The following is a 24553-nucleotide window of genomic DNA, read 5'->3' on the forward strand; positions in this document are numbered from 1 at the left end:
TGACACTGTTTGAACTTTTTGTGATGATTGGCATATCCCTGTTTGAGCAGAATTTGAGTAGAACTATGTCAATGTATTAGAGACACTGTAAATCAGCTATATTAGGAATGAGTTAATTCATGCGATTGTGACCATGTCATTACAGCCAATTTGTACCCCTGAATAATCAAACGGTTAGGAAGATATGGATATTCTCCTTATTTTATAGTAATCTATATACTACTAAATATGAGTGTGTATCAATGGCCATGTTAGTTTCCTCATTTTCATGATGTAGAAACATGCATCACACTGTTGGTTTCATCTAACCATACACTAGGGAAGTAAATGTACATATGGAGAACTCTATATTTGGAAGTAGTGAAATCCTGTAATGCTTACCATGTGTAGATACCTATATTCGCCCTTCAGCAATCAATGGCTAGAATAATATCCTCACAATTTTTTTCCCACAGAACATGAGTATATGATAATGCATGGTCTGTTAGTTTCCTTGAAGAATTTTTTTGTGAGGACAAAACATGATTACATAACATGCATGACATGGTAGTTTCCTGTGAAGAATCGATTGCGAGATAACATGATTATAACCATGCATGGCACTTCTATATTTTCGAACCTAATATACATTTCCCTGAATTTTCCTCCCAGTTCCAACATGCACATATCAATGTTGTTTCTTGCATTATCCTACTCATACTCTGAACAATGTTGATCTTACATTAACAATGCATGCCCTTTATGATATGATGCAGTGTCCCTATAGTTACTGCCCTTTGTAATCACATCACCTTTGCAAAAAAGGAAGCACAACTGGTTCCTCGCTTGATCAGACGACGGGAAAAGACTGATGATCATTCCCACACATGAGCCGGAAAAGTTATATTGCAAACACCCCACTGTGTACAAGCACCGTGAAATACGTGAGTATCCGGACAGTGGCTGTTATGTCTATGAGCAGGATACCAGTTTGTTGGGGCCTTCAGGATTTTTGAGTTGGAGGCGGGTAAACAGCCTTGGTTCACACTCCCTGTTTCTCGGACTCAATTATCCGATTAACTAGGAGATCACTGTTGGCAAGGACCTTGATTGCAGAGAGGCTTTATTTTCTATGGAAAACTATGTCTACACGGCAAGCCCTAGGACTTCGGGAGCAAACTCCCCTGATTGTCAACGATACAGCCTACGGCAAAAAGAAGGTGAGAATGACAAAGGCATCTAGATTAACTTTGATCCTTGGATGTCTCAAGTCCGACAGACAGTGATGGGGTTCAAGGCTTCAGGTTGATAGGTAATTCGGATGTTGCGTCGAAACGGTGGAGTACTGGTGTCTCTGGATCACTGGTCGCTGAAGCGGGGCTGCAAATTATGATGGTGTTGGATCATCCCTCTTCGAATGACTTGTTGTCTTTGCTGCTTGTTCTGGATGGGTAGTTCTCTCTTTTGTTATGCATATTCCTTGTCATTTGGTCATCCTCCACTATGTCACTCTTACTATGTAATAGTTGCCTCTATTTAGAATGTCATTCTCGTCTGGATCACGAGAGACTGAGTGCTGCAGATGGGTGCGTTTTGGTGGTGTAGCAAGACTTCTTATGAACTATCATGTCTTGCTGGTTATGTCAGTAGTAGTCACTAGTTAGTGTTTGAATGTTGTATATATTGTTGTTTCGAACTGTTTATTGTCTTGAACTGCTGGTGGGCTAAATGAGGGCATCACCATTCTCCAGTGTTCAGAGTATATCTCCTTTTTCAAGTTATAATTTGAGCTAAGTGTCTTTTCGATGATGTACACTTGTTTGGGCCAGTGAGGTGTCGTTCAATATGGGCCGAGTAGTAATGCAATGCCAAACAAGTCAATTATGACTCTCAGGTCGGGCTCTCAAAAGATCCTAAAAAAAGGCCGGGCTCTCAAAAAAAAGAATAAGGACTCTTAGGCCGACATGTGGGTCCCATCGGTGTTTTCGTGCGCTTGCGCGCCAAGAGCATATTGGCGCGTGTTCAAAATTCATGCTACCTTTTCATCCCCAATCTCCCGCCCCTCCCCCACCTCTGGAATCTCGATTCCTACTCCAGTTCCCCCAAATCCCCCCTCATGTACTCCCTGTACTCAAGCGCACTATCATGTCACCGGTCAACGCGAATCTTTGAGCCGGAAATCCTGAGGTCCGTCCTGCCTTCGGGCGCTGCGTGCTGTCGCTCAATAGTGGCATGGCGGCGCTTGACGAACAGTTTGCCAGCAAAGTGCTGATGGTAACCATCAACGGCGACCAGCCTCCCGTCTCGCCGGACGACCTTGTCAAAGCTCTTGGCATTGCGCACGGCATCCAAATAAGTGACTTGCTCGTCGAAGTCTATCCGCCACCGGCTGATTTCTTTGTCAGATTCTGGACAACTTTCGACTATAGTCGTGTGTTCGAATCTTCTCGGCGTTTGTTTTGCGATGGCGCGCTGGTGAGCTTTGATCGGTGGCACCCAGGATGGGGCTCGGTGCCCTCTGAGCTTGAGTTTTTAACAAAGCTTACCTTCCACGGCATTCCTCAATGTGCTTGGAAGAGCGAGTCCATGAATGAGCTTATCAACGAACTTGTAGGTGAGCTCTTAAGTATGTTTGTTCCTCCAGACAGCTGGGCTCTGATGGTTATGGCATGGATGAAGAAGCCGTCCACCATACCGAAGTTGATTGGTGTTGAGATACCGATGCAGGAACCTGGGTTGTACTATTCATCGCCACCAAGGCCGCTGCGGACCACATTAGGGATGTACCTGTATCGAGTGTTCGTGCATGTCGAAGAAGTGGTCAATCCATCAATCAAAGTCCTGCCGCCGCCGCTGGTGCCAGGGTCCGTCGACGACGTCCATTATAGGAGTCAACGTCAAACTTACCCCGTGTTGCTCGGAACGATGGATGGCACAGGGCCTACTCCATCGCGCGGTGGAGGCCACTGCTTCTTTAGCGATCCACTGCTTCCACCCTGATTGTGCCGCCTGCGTGAAACTTTTGTATGCAAGTTCAGTGTGGTATGATGTTCTATATGACTGTGTCAACTATATAAGTTTTACTGAGCATCAGCAATGCATATGGCTGAAAGACGTATTTACGAGCATCGACCGATGGGTCTCTCTCTCTCTCTCCCACACACACACACAGACACACACACACACACACACATGCACACGCACGCACAAGTGGGAACCATTGAATTATTTCTTCGCTCGTGACATCTTTTAATTAGGTTCCACTATACTCTAACTTTTTTCTTAAGTTATTAATTGAGCTCAGTGACTTCAAAAAGTTGTACATAAGCCTTGTTTGGGCCTTTCCGGCGTCGCTGAATGTGGGCTGAGTAGCCATGTAAAGTTGTACTGTACTACACAAGCCTTTTTTTGAACATCAGCAATGCAACTAGGCCGACAGTTGTACACAATATCCGGGTCAACTTGTTATTCTCTGCCCCGCTGAGCTGCAAATCTTTCCTAGGAGGGATGAATTAGGGTTAACAAGAAAATGGGCTTTAGGAAATAATAAATGGGATGTAATTACAAAAACTATGCAGTAACTATAAAAAATGCACCAAACACGTAATTAGTTTTTTTAAAATACTATTTTTGGATTTTGAAAATTTTAATTTCATTACTTGTTGCTTGCGTAATATTTCATTGGATTTTTACGTAATACAAATTTATTTTGAAATTATATTTAATCTGACTAGAAATTTCGGGATAAAATATTTCGGATCCCATCAAAATGTGGGAAATTTTATTGAATTCTATTTTGAGCAGTTGGTTGAAATTATTAATTGCTGTCCTAGCAAGAAAATGGGCTGTACTTTTAACAAACTGTAAATGGGCTCTAGTAAATTCCATTAGAATTCAAAAATGGGCTGTACATTCTTACAAATCGCAAATGGGCTATATGTTCTCTGCCACAAACTTGTGGGCCTACTAAGTTGATGCGTCCCCTAAAAAAACTAAGTTGACGCGTATGCAAGGCTTTGTCAACTTATAGTCAACACACGGTTCTAGCAGCAGTGGCCGTTGGATGTCCATCCAATGGATGTCGTGCTTCTTCTTCAATCTCAGATATTCTTGCTTCAGCCGAGGTTTTGTGTGCAGAGGCCGCCAGGTTGAAGTTGGATGTTGCTTTTGTAGTTCAAAAAATGATTCCTCCCCCAGACATCTGGGGTGCATCGTTTCAGAGGCTGACCTGTGGGCCAACTAAATTGACACGTACCAATGGCTTTGTCAACTTAGTCAATATAAACGATTCTAGCTGAAGTGACCGTATGATGTCCATCCAACGGCCATCGTGCTTCTTCAACCTCTGGTCTTCTTGCTCCAGCCGCCCAAACTAGCGCCGGCCGTGCCGCCTGCTCCTGCTGTCGGCGTCCTGGGAACGGGGGTGCCCAGACATGCCTGCCTGCGGCCCGTGAGCATGGCTCCGTTAACGGCCAGGTATGGCCCAGCTTCGGCAATAACAGTTCAAGACCCTCACGAGGGGCCAAGCCTCGCGAGGTGGACGATACCAAGACCTCCCTGGGGGCAGCCTCACTAGGCTGGCTCCCGAGGAGCGGAGATACCTATGCAAGGTGCACCTCGCGAGGCTTGCATGACGTGAGCCATGACGACCAAGGCCAGGCGGGCACCAGTGGGCGCACCGTACCAGTTTCCTCTTTGGTGCTAAGGAGGCAAGCGCAGGCGCAGGGTCCTGAGGCATCAAGCAAAGATTTCCATATCGGTGCAACAAGACCAAGACGAGCAGGACGGCAGGACGGAGGTCATCACGGAGCCCACAATAGTGTCACCACCAGAGCCTTTGGCAGGCGAAGACCACCTTTTGTCAGGATAGCTTGTACTAGTTGTCCCCCTTCAAACTTGGCCGTTGTGGGGTCCCTTCCCGCCAAACATTTGGGAAGAGGACCATGGCCACTATAAATAGGACCTAGCCACCACCATAGCAGAGGACGGATCATTCAGACCATCCTCACACCCACCAGCTCATCGAGCTCAAGAACACCTCACCTCCTGAGGCTGTTCATCCACTGTATTAGTTCATCCTCAGCCCCATGAGGCAATCCACCACAAACTGGAGTAGGGGTATTACACCGCAAGGTGGCCCGAACCAGTATAAACCCCTGTGTCCCCTGTTCTTCGGGTTCGTCGAGCTAGGCCATGGAATCGTTGAGCGAGTGAGCTGGGGAGAGATTGTTCTTCGTGCGCACCCCAGAGTTCGAACCTCTCAAGGGTTTGCGGAACCCGTAATCCGACATTTGGCGCGCCAGGTAGGGGTGCGTCGAAGCTTCGCCTCTCTGTCCGCTCCGCTCCTTCGCCCGTTTCGCCTCTCCGCTCGGCTCCCATGGCGAGCGCCGCTCCTCCGACCGGAGCAACGGGCCCGCGCGAGGGCGCGGTGGGGCTCCGAGCCTTCGCCCCCGCCTTGCGGCGGGTGCGGTGGCCGCCCAAGTTCAAGCCAGAGATGCCACCTCGCTACTTCGGCGCCGCGGACCCAGTGGCCTTCCTCCAGGCGTACGAGGAGGCCGTTCGGGTGGCCGGAGGCGAGGACAAGGTCATGGCCAACTGGTTCCCCATGGCCCCGCTGGCGTGCCGCGCGCTTGGCTGCTCAACCTGCCGAGTCCTCTGTGGCCTTCTGGGAGGAGCTGTGCGGTCTCTTCATCGCACGCTTCGCGGCACCGGCGCCCCTCGCCGTCGCAGCCCTCCTTGGTGGTTCGCAGGCGCCGCCCTCGGTTCACCATGTCAAGCAGTTCATCCGCCAGATGGGCACCGCCCGTGTGTAGTAGGGGGCCACTCCGGGATGGGCGGCACCCAAGGCCGACCTCACCTTCGACTCGGGGGACCATCCGGCAACCACCGCGGGCTCGGGCGCACTCCCAATGCTCTGCATGCCCACCATCAGCAATGTGGCAGTTACCAAGACCCTCATTGGTGGCGGAGCCGGCCTCAACGTGCTCTCCGTGGAAGCTTTCAGCTTGCTCCACGTGCCGCTCGGCCGGCTCCGTCACACCAAGCCCTTATCCAGAGTTGGTGATGGTTCCATCAGCCCCCTAGGGCAGATCCGCCTCCCTGTAACCTTTCGTACCCATGACAACTACCACACCGAGCTTATTGACTTCAACATCACCCGCATCGGCCTCCTGTATAATGCCATCCTCGGGTACCCAGCCCAGGCCAAGTTCGTGGCTGCAACCCATCCTACTTACAACATGATGAAGATGTCGGAGAGCAGCGGCGTCCTGGCCATGGCCGGAGACACCAAGGAGGCCCTGATGGCCCTCAGGCTCACCTTCAGGGCCGAAGTGGCAGCACGCCCCACTGATGAAGCAGCATCTGGGGCCCAGGGGGCGGCGCCGGCGAAGAAGAAGCAGTTGTTCTCACAAGATCAGGCGAAGACGAAGAAGGTGTCGGTCGATGAGGATGGGGCCTTAGGAGCCACCTTCACCATAGGCACCGACCTCACCCCGGACCAAGAGGAGGCACTAGTGAAATTCCTGCACACTAACAAGGAGGCATTCGCCTGGGAGCCCAAGCAGCTGGTGCACCCGGTGAAGCAGAAGGCACGACGATAGTCCATAGAGAAGCAGTCCTTCATCGTCCAGGAGACCCACAAGCTGCAAGCAGCATGTGTCATCCGCGAAGTCCGGTACCCGGTGTGGCTGGCGAACCCCGTCGTCGTGCCCAAGAAGGGCGGGAAGGAATGCATGTGTGTCGACTTCACTAACCTCAACAAGGCCTGCCCTCAGGACCCGTTCCCGCTTCCGCGCATTGATCAGATCATCGAATCCACCGCCGAGTGCGACATGTTATGTTTCCTAGATGCTTTCTCAAGATGGCGGTGGAGGACGTAGAGAAGATGGCTTTCTTTACCCTGTGCGGGGTGTACTGCTACACCTGCATGCCGTTCGGGCTGTGTTACGCTGGGGCGACCTTCCAGCGGCTGATGCACATCGCTCTTGGCCAACAGCTCGGGAGGAACGCTGAGGCCTACGTCAACGGCTTCGTGGTGAAATCTCGGGAGGCAAGGACCTCATTCAGGATCTGGAGGAGACTTTCGCCAGCCTGTGCAAGGTAGACCTGCGGCTGAACCTGGAGAAATGCGTGTTCGGCGTCCCCTCCGGCAAGCTGCTGGGTTTTCTCGTGTCGCACAGGGGGATCGAGGCGAACCCGGAGAAGGTCAGAGCAATAGAAGACATGAGCCCGCCGCAGACTCTCAAGGAAATGCAAAAACTCATGGGCTGCGTGACCTCGCTGTGGCGCTTCATCTCCAAGCTGGGGGAGCGCGCCCTCCCGTTCTTGAAGCTGATGAAGAAGAAGGGCCCGTTCGAGTGGACCTCGGAGGCCGACGTGGCATTTCAAGACCTCAAGAGATACCTAACCAGCCCACCAGTGATGGTGGTGCCGCGTCCCCTCGAGCCCATGGTGCTTTACCTGGCCGCCACGCCTCATTCCGCTAGCGCAGCACTAGTCGCCGTCAGGGAGGAGCGCTAGGCCAAGAGCTGGTCACCCGACGCCGCGCATTCGGTCAGGATGATGCAGCACCAAGACGACGCCCCTGAAGCCACAGCAGCGCCAGCAGATGACCGAGCTCCACAAGACGACGCTCCTGAGGCTGCGGTAGCCACGATAGGCGACCGAACTCCTGAGGTCCCCCAGCCTCAGGAAGCACCCCAGCCTCAGGAGATCTCAGATCAAGATGGCGGTGGAGGACGTAGAGAAGATGGCTTTCTTTACCCTGTGCGGGGTGTACTGCTACACCTGCATGCCGTTCGGGCTGTGTTACGCTGGGGCGACCTTCCAGCGGCTGATGCACATCGCTCTTGGCCAACAGCTCGGGAGGAACGCTGAGGCCTACGTCAACGGCTTCGTGGTGAAATCTCGGGAGGCAAGGACCTCATTCAGGATCTGGAGGAGACTTTCGCCAGCCTGTGCAAGGTAGACCTGCGGCTGAACCTGGAGAAATGCGTGTTCGGCGTCCCCTCCGGCAAGCTGCTGGGTTTTCTCGTGTCGCACAGGGGGATCGAGGCGAACCCGGAGAAGGTCAGAGCAATAGAAGACATGAGCCCGCCGCAGACTCTCAAGGAAATGCAAAAACTCATGGGCTGCGTGACCTCGCTGTGGCGCTTCATCTCCAAGCTGGGGGAGCGCGCCCTCCCGTTCTTGAAGCTGATGAAGAAGAAGGGCCCGTTCGAGTGGACCTCGGAGGCCGACGTGGCATTTCAAGACCTCAAGAGATACCTAACCAGCCCACCAGTGATGGTGGTGCCGCGTCCCCTCGAGCCCATGGTGCTTTACCTGGCCGCCACGCCTCATTCCGCTAGCGCAGCACTAGTCGCCGTCAGGGAGGAGCGCTAGGCCAAGAGCTGGTCACCCGACGCCGCGCATTCGGTCAGGATGATGCAGCACCAAGACGACGCCCCTGAAGCCACAGCAGCGCCAGCAGATGACCGAGCTCCACAAGACGACGCTCCTGAGGCTGCGGTAGCCACGATAGGCGACCGAACTCCTGAGGTCCCCCAGCCTCAGGAAGCACCCCAGCCTCAGGAGATCTCAGACTCCACCAACACTTCCGCCCTCGTCGAACACCCGGCGTACTTCGTCAGCACGGTATTACGAGATGCGCGGACGCGCTACCCTATGCCGTAGAAGCTTCTGCTTGCGCTCCTCGTGGCCTCGCGCAAGTTATGCCACTACTTCCAAGGCCACCTCATCAAGGTCGTCTCAGCTTACCCACTTGAGATGGTACTCCGGAGCCCCAATGCTGCGGGGAGGGTCGCCGAGTGGAACATCGAGCTGCAGGCATTCCAGCTGGAGTTCAGCACCACCAGGGTCATGAAGGGATCCGCGCTCGCCGACTTCATGGCGGAGTGGACTGACGTTCCAGGGCCTGAAGCGGGCGAGGACCGGCCTCTCTTGCTAGGGAGTGAAGCACCAGATGGCTGGGTCATGTACTTCGATGGCGCCTTCACGCGCCAAGGCGCGGGGGCTGGGGCCGTGCTCATCTCTCCCACCGAGGACAAGCTCTACTATACTGTGTAGCTCTGCTTCCAATGGGGCAAGAAGGTCTCCAACAACATCGCGGAATACGAGGGATTGATCGCCGGCCTCAAGGCTGCGGCGGCCTTGGGGGTGAAGTGCCTCACCATCAAGGGCGACTCTCAACTCCTCGTCAACTTTTCCAACAAGGTGTATGAGCCGAAGGACAAGCACATGGAGGCATACCTCATGGCGGTACACAAAATGGAGAAGCAATTCTTAGGCCTAGAACTGCAGCATGTGCCTCGCGGCACACACAAGGAAGCCGATGACATCACCAAAAGGGCGTCGAGGCGTCAGCCCCAGGAGCCCGGCGTCTTCGAGGAGTGACTCTTCAAGCATTCAGCGGCCCCTCCGGCTGCAGAGCCTACGCTGCCTCAGGAGGAGCTCCCCCCGCCACCAACCTCGGGAGCCCCTACCTACGGCCCGACCTTAGGAGCGCGCCTGCTCCTCGCGCTCGAACCTCAAGAGGGGTGCTGGACTGAAGAATTCAAGGCGTATCTGCTGCAAGGAACCCTGCCGGAGAAGGAGGAGGACGCGGAGTGCGTGGCTTGGCAAGCTGCAGCCTATTGCCTCCAGGACGGTGAGCTATGCCGGAAACTACCGAATGATGTTTCCTTGCGATGCATCTCCAGGGAGTAGGGGTGTTAGCTGCTAGCCGACATACACGGCAGAGACTACAGGCACCATTCGTCGTCGCGCACTGTAACACCCCGGATGTAACTTTCCATATTTGTAACTCCAACTCTTGCCATTTTCGGCTATGTGTTATGATATTCCCTTCGTGGTCGGGTTTTGTTTTTCGTTTTGCATTTTGTTCATGTCATGCATCTCATATCATGTCGTCATGTGCATCTCATTTGCATACGTCTTCGTCTCATGCATCCGAGCATTTTCCCCGTTGTCCGTTTTGCAATCCGGCACTCCCACATGCACCGACGCACCCCTCTTGTTTCTTTTCGTGAGCGGGTGTTAAACGTTCTCGGAATGGACCGAGTCTTGCCAAGTGGCCTTGGTACACCACCGGTAGACCACCTGTCAAGTTTCGTTCCAGTTGGAGGTCGTTTGATGCTCCAACGGTTAACCGGGTAAACGCAAAGTCCTTTTGTGTGTTGCAGCCAAACACCCCTCCAGACAGCCCAATAACCCATCTAAGTCACTTCCATGCTCTCCGTCATCGGATCAGGATCGTGTGGGCGAAAACCGCACTCCATTTGGAGCCTCCTAGCTCCCTCTACCTATAAATATGCGCACCCTCCTCCAAATCCGGGCCCCGAAACCCTAGCCCGCTCCCTCTCCGCCACCGGACACGTCCGGTCCGGTCGGACGAAACGCCGCCGCCGCCCCGAGCCCGGGCGCTCCCCCGCCACCCACGCCCTCCCGCTGCTCCCCCGCCGCCCGAGCGCGCGCCCCGCCGCCTGCCGGTCGCCACCGCCTCCGTCCGCCCCGGCGGCCGCCGCCACCTCCTCTCCCTCGCCGCCGCGCCCGGTCACGGGACCCGCGCCGTCCCGCGCCGGCGTGCCCCGATGCCGCCCCGACTCCGGCGCCTTCCCCCCGTCCGAGCTCCGGCCTCCCCGTCCTCCAACTCCGGTGAGCGCCCCGGTGAACCTCGAACTCCGCGCCGGATCTGGATCTGACGAGGTTGACTCCCCCCTCGTTTTTTTGCTAAGTCTCGAAGATATCATAATATGTTGCTCTGTTCGTCATGGCATATCTCATTGCATACTGCTCCGTTTTGCGTGCATATTATATCAAAATGTTCATCACGAGATGCTCTTCAGTTTGTTCCATTGTGCCATGCTCGTTTGAGTCTATCTTGATGCCCAAATCTCTGGTGAAAGAGTGCTATATGATGTTTACTGCTGTTACTTATCAGAACTTGATGTTTTGTTATTTTTGTTGCATTTGATGTGTGCATCTTATGGGCAAGAGCTCTACAGGTCCAAAGAGGTTGACCCCGAAATATCTTCCAAGTCCTGAAGTTTTCACAATATATTGCTCTGTTCATCACATCATATCTCCTTGCATACTACTCCGTTTTGCGTGCATGATATATCGAAATGTTCGCCTCGAGATGCTCTTCATTTTGTTCCATTGTGCCATGCTCATTTGAGTTCATCTTGATGCCTAAATCTCTGGTGCAAGAGTGCTATATGATGTTTACTGCTGTTACTTATCAGAACTTGGTGATTTGTTATTTTTGTTGTAATTGATGTGTGCATCTTATGAGCATGAGCTCTACATGTGTTTTGATCTATGCCATGCCATCTTTACAGAGGTGTATGCCATGTATTTTTGTGATCTATGTGGTGACTAGCACAAGCATGCAAACTAGGTTCATGATGTTTCTGTTTTCACGGACTTGGGATTTGCGAAGTCTTTTACCTGCTGTTATTTTGATGCCATGTATCCATGTGTCTACAGTGAGATCCATGCTTCTTTTGAGTATGTTCATTAAGGATGTTTTGTACATATAGTTGTGCTCTATCCATCCATGCCTCTAGTTGAAATTATGGAGTGCTCTAGCATGTCTTAATCTTGCTCTAGTTTTGCTATAAAATGTTCCTGGCAGAATGTTAACATGATATTCAATTTTGCCAAGGTTGTTGTAGTTGATCCATACATGCTATGAACTTTCTCTTGCCATGGTTAGCTTCATGAACATGCCATCTTGCTGTAGGTGTGCTTATTTTTTCATGAATTTCTTTGTGATGAGTGAATCGAGCTCACAAAGATGCCTTCATAATTCTGTTAATGCCATGCTCTGTTTTCTGCCAAGTCTGGAATCTGTTATCGAAACTTGCTATGTTTACATGGGTGCCATCATATCTTCTGTCCCTTTTTGGCTCATGATCAGTAAGGGACTTTTGTTCTATGAATGTATTAGATTCATGCAAAGCCTTGTTTTGCTATGATAAGTTCATGTAGCATTTGTTTTGCTTGCTCTGAACATTGCTACCTGATGCAGTTTCAGCCATGTTCAGTATTTTCACCAAGTCTGTGAAGCTGATATCTTTTGCACTTTTGCCATGCTTGTTTGAACCTGTTATGGTGTGATCTAGCCGTAGCTCAGTATTCATCTTTTGTCAAGCATCTCCTGTAGATCACTATCATATGCTTTGTTGCTAGGTTGGGGTGCTGTAGTATAGTTTCTTGATGTATTCTAAGTGCTATCATGCTGTTAATCGCAGAATCGTGTCATTCTTGTTTTGCTTGCCATTTGCAAACCGTGCATCCGTTTCTGGTGATCTTTATATCGATCTCGACTGAAATCATCTCATCTTTCCAGTGGCAGACTTGATTTGCCAAGTGGATGCCCTGTTCATCCTTTTTTCTTCCGGAGCACGCATATGCATCGCATATCACATCTCGCATATCATGCATGTATTGCATCATCTTGCTTGTGTTTTTCCCGTGATTGATTGTGGTTTCATTGCTTGTGTTCTTGCTGTGGGCAGAGCCGGGAGACGAGTTCGTGAACGAGAAACCTGTTGAGTACGCTTACGAGGATCAAGCTTTTGACAACTCTTAGAACCTTGCAGGCAGGATGACCATACCCTCGAAATCACTTCTATCTTTGCTTTGCTAGTTGTTCGCTCTTTTGCTATGCTGTGCTACCTATCACTTGCTATATCATGCTTCCCATATTGCCATGTCCAGCCTCTAACCATCCTTTCCTAGCAAACCGTTGTTTGGCTAAGTTACCGCTTTTGCTCAGCCCTTCTTATAGCGTTGCTAGTTGTAGGTGAAGTTGAAGTTGGTTCCATGTTGGAACATGGATATTTTGGAATATCACAATATCTCTTGTTTAATTAATGCATCTATACATTTGGTAAAGGTTGGAAGGCTCGGCCTTATGCCTGGTGTTTTGTTCCACTCTTGCCGCCCTAGTTTCCGTCATACCGGTATTATGTTCCTTGAGTTTGCGTTCCTTACGCGGTTGGGTGATTTATGGGACCCCCTTGACAGTTCGCCTTGAATAAAACTCCTCTAGCAAGGCCCAACCTTGGTTTTACCATTTGCCACCTAAGCCTTTTTCCCTTGGGTTTTCGCGAGCCCGAGGGTCATCTTTATTTTAACCCCCCCGGACCAGTGCTCCTTCGAGTGCTGGCCCAAACCGAGCGATGTCCGGCGCCCCCTGGGCAACCAGGGTCTATGCCAACCCGATGTCTGGCTCATCCGATGTGCCCTGAGAATGAGATATGTGCAGCTCCTATCGGGATTTGTCGGCACATTCGGGCGGCTTTGCTGGTCTTGTTTTACCATTGTCGAAATGTCTTGTAAACCGGGATTCCGAGGCTGATCGGGTCTTCCCGGGAGAAGGTTTATCCTTCGTTGACCGTGAGAGCTTATAATGGGCTAAGTTGGGACACCCCTGCAGGGTATTATCTTTCGAAAGCCGTGCCCACGGTTATGAGGCAGAAGGGAATTTGTTAATGTCCGGTTGTAGAGAACTTGTCACTTGACTAAATTAAAATACATCAACCGTGTGTGTAGCCGTGATGGTCTCTTTTCGGCGGAGTCCGGGAAGTGAACACGGTTTGAGTTATGCATGAACGTAAGTAGTTTCAGGATCACTTCTTGATCATTTCTAGCTTCGCGACCGATGCGTTGCTCCTCTTCTCGCTCTCATTTGTGTATGTTAGCCACCATATATGCTTAGTGCTTGCTGCAGTTCCACCTCATTACCCCATCCTTTTCCTATAAGCTTAAATAGTCTTGATCTCGCGGGTGTGAGATTGCTGAGTCCTCGTGACTCATAGATGCTACCAAAACAGTTGCAGGTGCTGACGATACCAGTGCAGGTGACGCAACCGAGCTGAAGTGGGAGTTCGACGAGGAACGTGGTCGTTATTATGTTTCGTTTCCTGATGATCAGTAGTGGAGCCCAGTTGGGACGATCGGGGATCTAGCATTTGGGGTTATCTTATTTTCATTTGGATTTGACCGTAGTTGGTCTATGTGTGGATTTTGGATGATGTATGAATTAATTTATGTATTGTGTGAAGTGGCGATTGTAAGCCAACTCCCGTTATCCCACTCTTGTTCATTACATGGGATTGTGTGAAGATGACCCTTTCTTGCGACAATACCTACAATGCGGTTATGCCTCTAAGTCGTGCCTCAACACGTGGGAGATATAGCCGCATCGTGGGTGTTACACGCACGTTGGTGGGCAAGGCGTTCCGCAGTGGATTCTACTGGCCCACGACACTCAACGATGCAACCGAGCTGGTGAGATCCTGCGAGGCCTGCCAGTTCCATGCCAAGAAAATCCACCAGCCCGCTCAGGGCCTCAAGACTATCCCACTCTCATGGCCGTTTGCGGTCTGGGGGCTGGATATCCTGGGTCCATTCCCTCGAGCGCCTGGGGTCTACCGCTACCTCTACGTCGCCATCGACAAGTTCACTAAGTGGGCGGAGGTGGAAGCCGTCCGCACCATCCCAGCCGGCTCTGCAGTCAAGTTCATCAAGGGCTTCGTGAGCTGGTTTGGAGTCCCTGATCGCATAATCACTGATAACGGCTCACAGTTCACTAGCAATCTCTTCAAAACATATTGTGCTAACCCTAGAACACAGATATGCTACGCCTCAGTTGCACACCCGAGAAGCAACGACCAAGCTGAGCGCGCCAACACGGAGGTCTTGAGAGGCCTCAAGACAAGGACCTTCAAGAAGAAGCTCGAGGCATGTGGCAGGGGCTGGCACGACGAGCTCCAGTCCGTGTTGTGGTCCATCCGAACCACCGCCACCAAGCCAACGGGGGAGATTATGTTCTTCCTCGTCTACGAAGCCGAAGTGGTTCTGCCTCACGAGGTCAAGCATCACTCCGCGCGAGTTTTGGCGTTTGACGAGGCACGTTAGAACGCCACGCGGGGGATGGACCACGTGCTGGGGTAGGAACATCGCTGCCAAGCCTCGCTCCGAGTGGCAAGGTCCCAGCAGGCGCTGCGACGGTACCACGGCCGTAGCATCCGCTCCAGGACGCTCGAGGTGGGCGATCTCGTCATGAGGCGGGTGCTCTCCAGGGAAGGGCTGCATAAGCTCTCACCCATGTGGGAGGGCCCGTTTAGGATTGCCCGTGTCTCCAGGACTAGCGCCGCGCGCCTGGAGACGCAGGACGGGATCCCCATCCAGAATGCCTGGAACATCCACCACCTCCAGAAGGTCTACCCATGAAGCAAGGCCCAGTGCCTATGAAGGTCTCCTCTCGTGACACTCTCACGTAATAATGAGTGGGGTTGCACACACCCCGGAGTCTCCGGAGTGCCGCCCTTGGGCCTCGCGGGCTCCCTCCCATGTCCTAGTGGCAGTACTTAGCTCCACACTGGTGAGAAGACTAGACTAGGTGCCGGACGTGGCTGTTCATTTGCTTTCTGTAGCTCGTTGCAACCTTTTAATGAAATTTGGTGTTCTGGTGTTTCTCGATTGCTTGGCTGAGTTCCCCTTCTCTTTTACTTCTTCGCTCGCTTCTTTGTCTTGCGTCAGGGAGGACTGCAGTTGCCCGACGCTCTCCCTCGTGCGCCTCGCGTGGGGGCTGGGCAGGTGTGTGCGCGTGCTGGGCTAGCCTAAAGCACGGACACACCTCGCCAAAGCCCTGTCGCCCAGAGCTTCGGCTCCCTTGATCTTCGCGAGGCGCCCTCGAATGAGGTCGTGATTGGTGCACCCTCCTAAGTCCGTGCCCCACGGGTACCGCGACGTGGTGCACTAAGCCATGATTAGGCCATGCCCGAGGGCTCGCGCAAGGAGGAACAAGGAACTCGACAGATGTCCTAACAAATTCTGCAGCTTTGTGATGCCTCCCGAGGTCAGCGGCTCCCAAGTCGGCAACAAGGAGGCCTCACCAGATGCCAGAAGGCGCACCCTCATGAGACGTGAACCAACCCCGAGCGTATCAAGCTAAGTTACCCCTTTTACATCTACGTGGAGCACGAACAACGTCAGAGCAATAAGCATAACATAGCAGCATAAAGACCACAGTTCATTACACGCCCCAGTAGGGCCATCTACTTTTCTTTAAAAATGCAGGAAGAAAGGGAAAGTCAAACAAAAGCGTCCCGCACGACCGCGACAGCACACAAGGCCCGGCTCCGAAGGCCTCCCGGACTCACCTTAGTCTGAGCCCATCTCGTGCTTCACCGCCGCGTGGCGGCGGCGCGACGGCTGTTCATAGCCGCCGCTGCTGGTGCTCTCGCTGGCGGAGAAGCTGCCGCCATTGGGCGAACCACGGCCATCGCCAAGGGAAGGTTCGCCCTCAGCCTCGTGACGATCGTCGCCTAGGCCGAGCTCATCGTCACTGCCGTTGTCTTCGGGGCAGCATCCTGTGCGGTGACCATCTTCCCCAAACACCCTCACGAAGAGGGTCACGACGCCATCGTACTTGAAGTGGAGGGTGCACCACCTGCTCAGACCGCGCGTGCGGGCAAACGTCTGCCAGCCGCGGGCCAGGGCCATGTTGCCCGCGATGGAGACCTCCACCGCGACCCACGAGGCCTTGCTACAGCAACCGTCGGCCTGCAGCCAGAGGCCGTCAAGAACCCCGGCCGACAGCTCACCGGTAAAGGAGCGCGGAAGCTGGAGCCAGGTGCCAGCCGGACTCTCCGACCACACAACGAATTCCGGGAGCACCTCCTCCGAGTGGAAGCACGGCCGAGGAGGCCGGGCGACCACGGCACGCCTCCCCTCAGTGCAAGGGCTGCTCCGCCTAGAGCGGCCCCCGCCATGGGAGGAGACACCGCTGCGGCCGCCGAGGATGATGCCGGTCCCCGAAGGAGTGCGGCCGCGCCCCCGAGGAGCCATAGCGGCGGTCGCAGCGTGCCTATGGGGATGGCGTCACCCCCTTTTGGGCGGTGGCGATCCAGGCCCCTCCTGGCGAGCCTTCCCCTTGTCCCCGGCTGAGAACCTCTTCGTTGGTGCCATGGGACTGCAGCAAGGCGGCGAGGCGAGGAGGAAGAAGAAGAAGCAGGCGGCGTGAAGAAGGAGATGAGCAACGGGGGCTCTGCCCCCCCTCATTTATAGCAAGAAGGAGGCCAACCGCCGGCCTCCATGATCTCAGGTAATGATGGTTTTCTTCTGCATGTAGCAGGGTCTCGTCAAGTCGAACGGTTGCCGAGGCAGCATGGGCAGGCAGAGGCGCCCACGTCCCATCAATCGCCACGCGTCAATCAAGGCCGCAGGTGGTTAGGGCCTGTGGCGCTCCGCACTTGCCCATTGGCTTCGCCTCGAAGCCAAGCTCGAGCGCGCCTTGGGCCCGGGGGCTACTGTCGGCATCCTAGGAACGGGGTACCCAGACTTGCCTGCCTGTGGCCCGTGAGCGTGGCTCCGTTAATGGCCTGGTATGGCCCAACTTCGGCAGCAACAGTTCAAGACCCTCGCGAGGGGCCAAGCCTCGCGAGGCGGACGACACCAAGACCTCCCTGGGGGCAGCCTCACTAGGCTGGCTCCCGAGGAGCGGAGATATCTATGCAAGGTGCACCTCACGAGGCTCGGATGATGTGAGCCATGACGACCAAGGCCAGGCGGGCGCCAACGGGCGCAGCGTACCAGTTTCCTCTTTGGTGCTAAGAAGGCAAGCGCAGGCGCAGGGTCCCGTGGCATCAAGCAAAGGTTTCCATATCGGTGCAACAAGACCAAGATCAGCAGGATGGCAGGACAGAGGTCTTCGCGGAGCCCACAGCAGCGTCACCACCAGAGCCTGTGGCAAGCGAAGACCACCTTTTGTCAGGATAGCTTGTACTAGTTGTCCCCCTTCAAACTTGGCCATTGTGGGATCCCTTCCCGCCTAAAATTTGGGAAGAGGACCAAGGCCACTATAAATAGGACCTATCCACCACCGTAGCAGAGGACGGATCATTCAGACCATCCTCACACCCACCAGCTCATCAAGCTCAAGAACACCTCACCTCCTGAGGCTGTTCATCCATTGTACTAGTTCATCCTCAGCCCCATGAGGCAATCCACCACAAACTGGAGTAGGGTATTACACCGCAAGGTAGCCCGAACTAGTATAAACCCCTGTGTCCCTTGTTCTTTGCATTCGTCGAGCTAGGCCGTGGAATCATTGAGCGAGCGAGCTGGGGAGAGAGTGTTCTTCGTGCGCACCCCAGAGTTCGAACCTCTCAAGGGTTTGCGGAACCCGTAATCCGACACCTGCCTCCCGTGTCCGGCTGTGCTGCCACCGATGGCCATGCCATCCCTCTATACTCGCCCACACCTCCTGTTATTCTCCGGCGACGGCGGCCTCACGCCCACCCGAAGCAGTCAACCCACGTACTCCCCTTCGCGTGGGCATCCACTGCCGCGTCTTCCCCAGCTCCGTGCTATTCCCTTCCTAGGCCTCGCTGTAGTCCACCGCCTTGGTGCTCTAGGCGCGGCGTGGTCAACATGGTCAACGAAGGACAGCCATCAGAAGAGGACTTTAGGCGGTGAGGCTGACTGCTGGACCCACCATCTACAACTTCGAACACAAGGAAGTGCCTCCTTATTACTCGCAAAATAAAAACGATTCCTCCCCCTGACAGCTGGGACCGACCAGCTATATCTTCGCACACAAGGAAGTGCGTCCTTATCCTCCCTGACCGCTGGGACCCACCCGGTCAAAGCGTACGTAGCGTTGTTTATCTGGTCGCAAACGTGTACGTACATACTGGTCGATCGGTCTCTCTACAAGTATGAACCGTGCCCGAGTAAGTAGCGGCACGTATTGTTGTAGAGCACCCGACATAGCAGTTCATGCTGTCCCGTCTAAGTCTTGTACACGCACGTACAGTCACAAGGCAAAAAATACGGCCACGTACATACATACGGGCGGGGTCTCGAGCGCGTACTCGCGCATATATACGGACGACCAGGGCTTGTGTACATGGAGAGGCAACGGACGGCAGCAACAGCGTCCTATTCATCGAGTAGCGAACTGGCTGGGTCAGAACGGAGAAACAACATCCTATTCATTGGGAGGCAACCGACTGGATCGGAATGCATCCTGTTCAACGGGAGCCAACCGGCTTGTTCGGAATAGCCGAAACGGGGTCAGGCGTATGGCAGAACAGAGGAAACGACCGTCTGTTCGACCGGCCATGGTCGAAATGGGGTTCTGTTGATCGGGAGGGGTGTGGCGTAACGCAAAACGGAGGAAACGGACTTGTTTTGGAGAGCCTACGGTCGAAACGGGGTCCTATTCATCCACCGTCTACCGCCTCACTCCAACCTCCACAGGTTACTGTTCATCCACCGTCGACCTCCTCCAGCCTCCACGGGCTACTTTTCATCCAGACTCCACCGGCTACTGTTCATAGAGCCTCCATGGGGTCCTGTTCATCCACCCCCAACCAGCTGGGGTGCGGCGGCCTTCTTCGGGTCCATTTCATCTAGCGGCAACGGCCTACTACCACTGGGTCGTGTTCATCCAACCCCCACCGGGAACTGTTCATCCACAGCCAATCAACCGGCTCGACTCGTTCTACGTACCGCGCACACGGTAGCAACGATCACTGTTCATCGAGAGGCAACCCGACACCGGCTGGCTACGTCTTGCACGGGGGCTCGATCAACTTCAGTAAGCAGCAGCAGTGATCAATCGCTCGGGTTCAGTTAGCAGCAGCAGCGAAGGAATTGCTCGGGTTGAGTCAGCTACGAATGTATCGCTCGGGTTCAGTTAACAGCCAAGGGACCGATCGCTCGGGTTTAGTAACATGCGATCGCTCCGGCTTCAGTTAGTATCGGTGTTCTGGGAATGGGGGTCCCCAGACTTGCTTGCCTGCGGCCCACAGCGTGGCTCCAGCAACAGCCTGGTACGACCCATCTTCACCAGCAAACACTCAAGACCCTCACGAGGGGCCAAGCCTTGCGAGGCAGAAGACACAAGACCTCTTTAGGGGCGGCCTCACTAGGCTGGCTCGTGAGGAGCGGAGAGATCAAGGCGAGGGGCACCTCGTGAGGTTCCTGTGACGTGAGCCGTGACGACCAAGGCCAGGCGGGCGCCAGGCAGGCGCCAGCAGGCGCAGAGTACCTGTTGCCTCTTTGGTGCTAAAGGGGCAAGCGCAGGCGAGGAATCCCGAGGCATCAGGCAAAGGTTTCCATATCGGTGCAATGAGAACAAGACCAGTAGGATGGAGGTCATCACAGAGCCCACGACGGCGTCACCACCAAAGTCTTTGGCAGGCGAAGACCACCTTTTGTCAGGATAGCTTGTACTAGCTGTCCCCCTTCAAATTGGCCGTTGTGGGATCCCTTCCCGCCTAATATTTGGGGAGAGGATCCGAGCCTCTATAAATAGGACTAGCCACCACCTTAGCAAAGGACGGATCATTCATATCATCGTCAACCACACAAGCTCATCGAGCCCAAGAACACCTCTCCTCAGGAGGCTGTTCTTCCCTTGTACTTGTTCATCCTCGGCCTACAAGGCAATCTACCACACCACACTGGAGTAGGGTATTACACCACATCGGTGGCCCGAACCAGTATAAACTCTGGTGTCCCCTGTTCCTCGAGTTCGACGAGCTGAGCTCTGAGATTGTGGTGAGTCAGGGAGCTAAGTGGAGGGAGAGATCTTCATGCCCACCCCAGTGTTTGAACCTTAAGGGTTTTGCCAGAACCCGGAATCCAACATTTGGCGCGCCAGGTAGGGGTGCACTGAAGCTTTCCTTCCGTCGATCCACGCTCGACCACCTCCACGCTTTGCCCCCATGGCCGGCGCTGCTCCTCCGATCAGGACGACGGACGCCCACGACGGCGCCAGGGGGGCTCAGAGTTTTTGCCCCCGCCTTGCGGCAGGTACAATGGCTGCCCAAGTTCAAGCCGAAGATGCCGCCGCATTACGACGGCATGGCGGACCCGTCGGACTTCTTGCTGGCATATGAAGAGGCCGTCCTGGAGGCTGGGGGCAATGACAGCGTCATGGCCAACTGGCTTCCCATGGCTCTCGCTGGCGCTCTGCGTGCCTAGCTGCTCACCCTCCCGGATCCTCAATGGCATCTTGGGAGGAGCTGCACGGCCTCTTCGTCGCACGCTTCGCGGCACCGGCGCCCCTCGCCGTTGCCACCCTCCTCGGCGGCTCGCAAGCGCCGCCCTCGGACCGTCACACCAAGCAGTTCTTTCCCCAGATTGGCGCCGCTTCCGTGCAGCAAGGAGCTCCCCCGGGTTGGGCGGCGCCCGAGGCCGACCTGACCTTCGACTCGGGGGACTACCCCGTCACCACCGTCGGCTCGGACGTGCTCCCAATGCTTTGCACGCCCACCATCTGCAACGCAGCTGTCACCAAGACCCTCATCGACGGCGGCGCCGGCCTCAATGTGCTCTCCGTGGAGGCTTTAGGCCTTCTTCACGTACCACTCGAACGGCTCCGCCCCAGCAAGCCCTTCTCCGGGGTCGGCGGCGGCTCCGCCAGCCCCCTGGGGAAGATCCACCTTCCCGTGACCTTCAGCACTCGCGACAACTACCGCACCGAGCTAATCGACTTCGACATCGCCCGCATTGGCCTCCCCTACAATGCCATCCTCGGGTACCCGGCTCTGGCTCAATTTATGGCGGCGACCCATCCAACCTACAACCTCACGAGGTGCGCAAGGACGTCCTCACCGTAGTTGGAGACACCAAGGAGGCTCTGGCGGCTCTCAAGCTTGCCCTCAAAACCGCCGCGGTGGCACGCCCGGCCGACGAGGCCACCCTGGAGCTAAGGGGGGCGCGCCAGCAAAGAAGCAGCAGTTGTTCACTCAAGATCGGGCCGAAACTAAGCAGGTTCCGGTCGAGGAAGATGGGTCCTCAGGAGCCACCTTCACCATAGGCGCCAACCTCGACCTAGGTCAAGAGGAGGCGTTGGTGAGGTTCCTGCGCACGAACAAGGATGTATTCGCCTGGGAACCCAAGCAGCTGGTAGGGGTCCCGAGGGGGGGGATCGAGCATCACTTAAGGGTGTTCCCCAATGTGCACCCGGTGAAGCAGAAGGCGCGGCGACAGTCCATGGAAAAGCAGTCCTTCATCGTCTAGGAGACCCGCAAGCTGGAGGCAGCAGTGTCCTTCGCGAGGTTCGGTACCCGGAGTGGCCGGCAAACCCCGTTGTCGTGCCGAAGAAAGGCGGGAAGGAGCGCATGTGTGTCGACTTCACCAACCTCAACAAGGCCTGCCCCCAAGACCAGTTCCCGCTTCCGCGCATCGACCACATTGTCGACTCCACCGCCGAGTGCGACTTGCTGTGCTTCCTGGACGCGTTCTTGGGGTACCACCAGATCAGGATGGTAGTGGAGGATGTGGAGAAGACGGCCTCCCTGACCCCGTGTGGGGTGTACTGCTACACTTGCATGCCATTCGGGCTGCGCAACGCAGGTGCGACCTTCCAACGGCTGATGCACATCGCCCTGGGTCAGCAGCTCGGGTGGAACACTGAAGCCTACGTCAACGACATCGTGGTAAAATCTCGGGAGGCGAGAACTTCGATTCAGGACCTGGAGGAGACCTTCGCAAGCCTGCGCCAGGTGGACCTGCGGCTCAACCCAGAGAAGTGCATGTTCGGTGTTCCTTCCGGCAAGCTGCTGGGCTTCCTTGTGCCCACAGGGGGATCGAGGCTAACCCGGAGAAGGTCAAGGCGATAGAAGACATGAGCCCACCGCAAACTCTCAAGGAGAAGCAGAAGCTTGCAGGCTGTGTGGCCTCGCTAGGGCGTTTCATCTCCAAGCTGGGGGAGCGCGCCCTGCCATTCTTCAAGCTGATGAAGAAGAAGGGCCCGTTCGAGTGGACACGGAGGCCGACCTGACATTTCAAGACCTCAAGGGATACCTGACCAGCCCTCCGGTGATGGTGGCGCCCCGTCCTCTCGAGCCCCTGGTGCTTTACCTTGCCGCCACTCCCTACTCTGCTAGCGCGGCGCTAGTGGCGGTTCGGGAAGAGCGCCACGCCAAGTGTCTGCTGTGCCATGCCGCACCTCCTGCCGAGGCGGTATGGTACCAAAAGGGCACCGCGAGGGTTGCAACGGCGCCGACGAATGGTCAGGCCCAGCAAGACAGCGTTCCCGGGACTGCAGAGGCCCCAATGAGCGACCAGGCTCTTGCGGTCCCACCACCTCAGGAGACGCTCCAACCTCCGGCAGGCGCAGGCTCCATCGACGCTCCCGCCCTCATCGAGCCCCCGGTGTACTTCGTCAGCACGGTGCTGCGGGATGCAAGGGCACGGTACCCCATGCCCCAGAAGCTCTTGCTCACGCTCTTGGTGGCCTTGCGTAAACTGCGTCACTACTTCCAAGGTCACCCAATCAAGGTCGTCTCGGCCTACCCGCTGGAGAGGGTACTCCGAAGCCCCAACGCTGCTGGAAGAATCGCTGAATTGAACATCGAGCTGCAAGCATTCCAGCTAGAGTTTAGCACAACCAGGGTCATCAAGGGAGCCGCGCTCGCCGACTTCGTGGCAGAATGGACTGACACCCGGGGGCTTGAAGCAGGCGAGGATCGATCCCTCTCGCCAGGAAGTGAAGCACCAGATGGCTGGGTCATGTATTTCGATGGCGCGTTCGCACGCCAGGGCACGGGGTTGGAGCAGTGCTCATCTTGCCCACTTAGGACAAGCTCTATTACGCCGTGCAGCTCTACTTCTAGCAGGGCGAGAAGGTCTCCAACAACATTGCGGAGTACGAAGGCCTCATCGCTGGCCTTAAGGCTGCGGTGGCCCTGGGGTGAAGCGCCTCACCATCAGGGGCGGCTCGCAGCTCCTCGTCAACTTCTCCAACAAGGTATATGAGCCGAGGGACGAGCACATGGAGGAATACCTCGCGTATGTACGCAAAATAGAAAAGCACTTCTTGGGCCTAGAGTTGCAGCACGTGCCCCGTGGCACCAACAAGGAGGCCGACGACATCGCCAAAAGGGCATCCAAGCACCAACCCCAAGAGCCTGGCGTCATCGAGGAACAACTCTTCAAACCTTCGGCGGCACCTCCGCCTTCGGGGCCGGCGCTGCCCCGTGAGGAACTCCCTCAGCCACCTACCTCGGGAGCCCCGGCCTGTGGCCCGACCTCAGGAGCGCGCCTGCTCCTGGCGCTCGAGCCTCAGGAGGGGTGCTGGACCAAGGAGCTCAAGGAATACCTGACGCGAGGGACGCTGCCGGAGAAAGAGGAGGACGCGGAGCGCGTGGCCCGACAGGCCACGGCGTACTGCATCCTGGACGGTGAGCTATACAGGAAGCAACCAAATGATGTTTCCTTGCGATGCATCTCCAGGGAACAGGGGAACGAGTTGTTGGCTGACATACACGACGGAGACTGCCGGCACCACTCGTCGTCATGAACCCTAGTCGGTAAGGCGTTCCACAACGGGTTCTATTGGCCTACGGCACTCAACGACATGACCGAGCTGGTGAAGTCTTGCGAGGCCTGCCATTTCCATGCCAAACACATCCATCAACCAGCTCAGGGCCTCCAGACCATCCCACTCTCATGGCCATTCGTGGTCTGGGGGCTGGATATCCTAGGCCCGTTCCCTCGAGCGCCTGGGGGCTACCGCTACCTCTACGTTGCTGTCAAC

Source organism: Triticum aestivum, chromosome 6D (assembly GCF_018294505.1).
Source record: "Triticum aestivum cultivar Chinese Spring chromosome 6D, IWGSC CS RefSeq v2.1, whole genome shotgun sequence".
Taxonomy (NCBI): Eukaryota; Viridiplantae; Streptophyta; class Magnoliopsida; order Poales; family Poaceae; genus Triticum; species Triticum aestivum.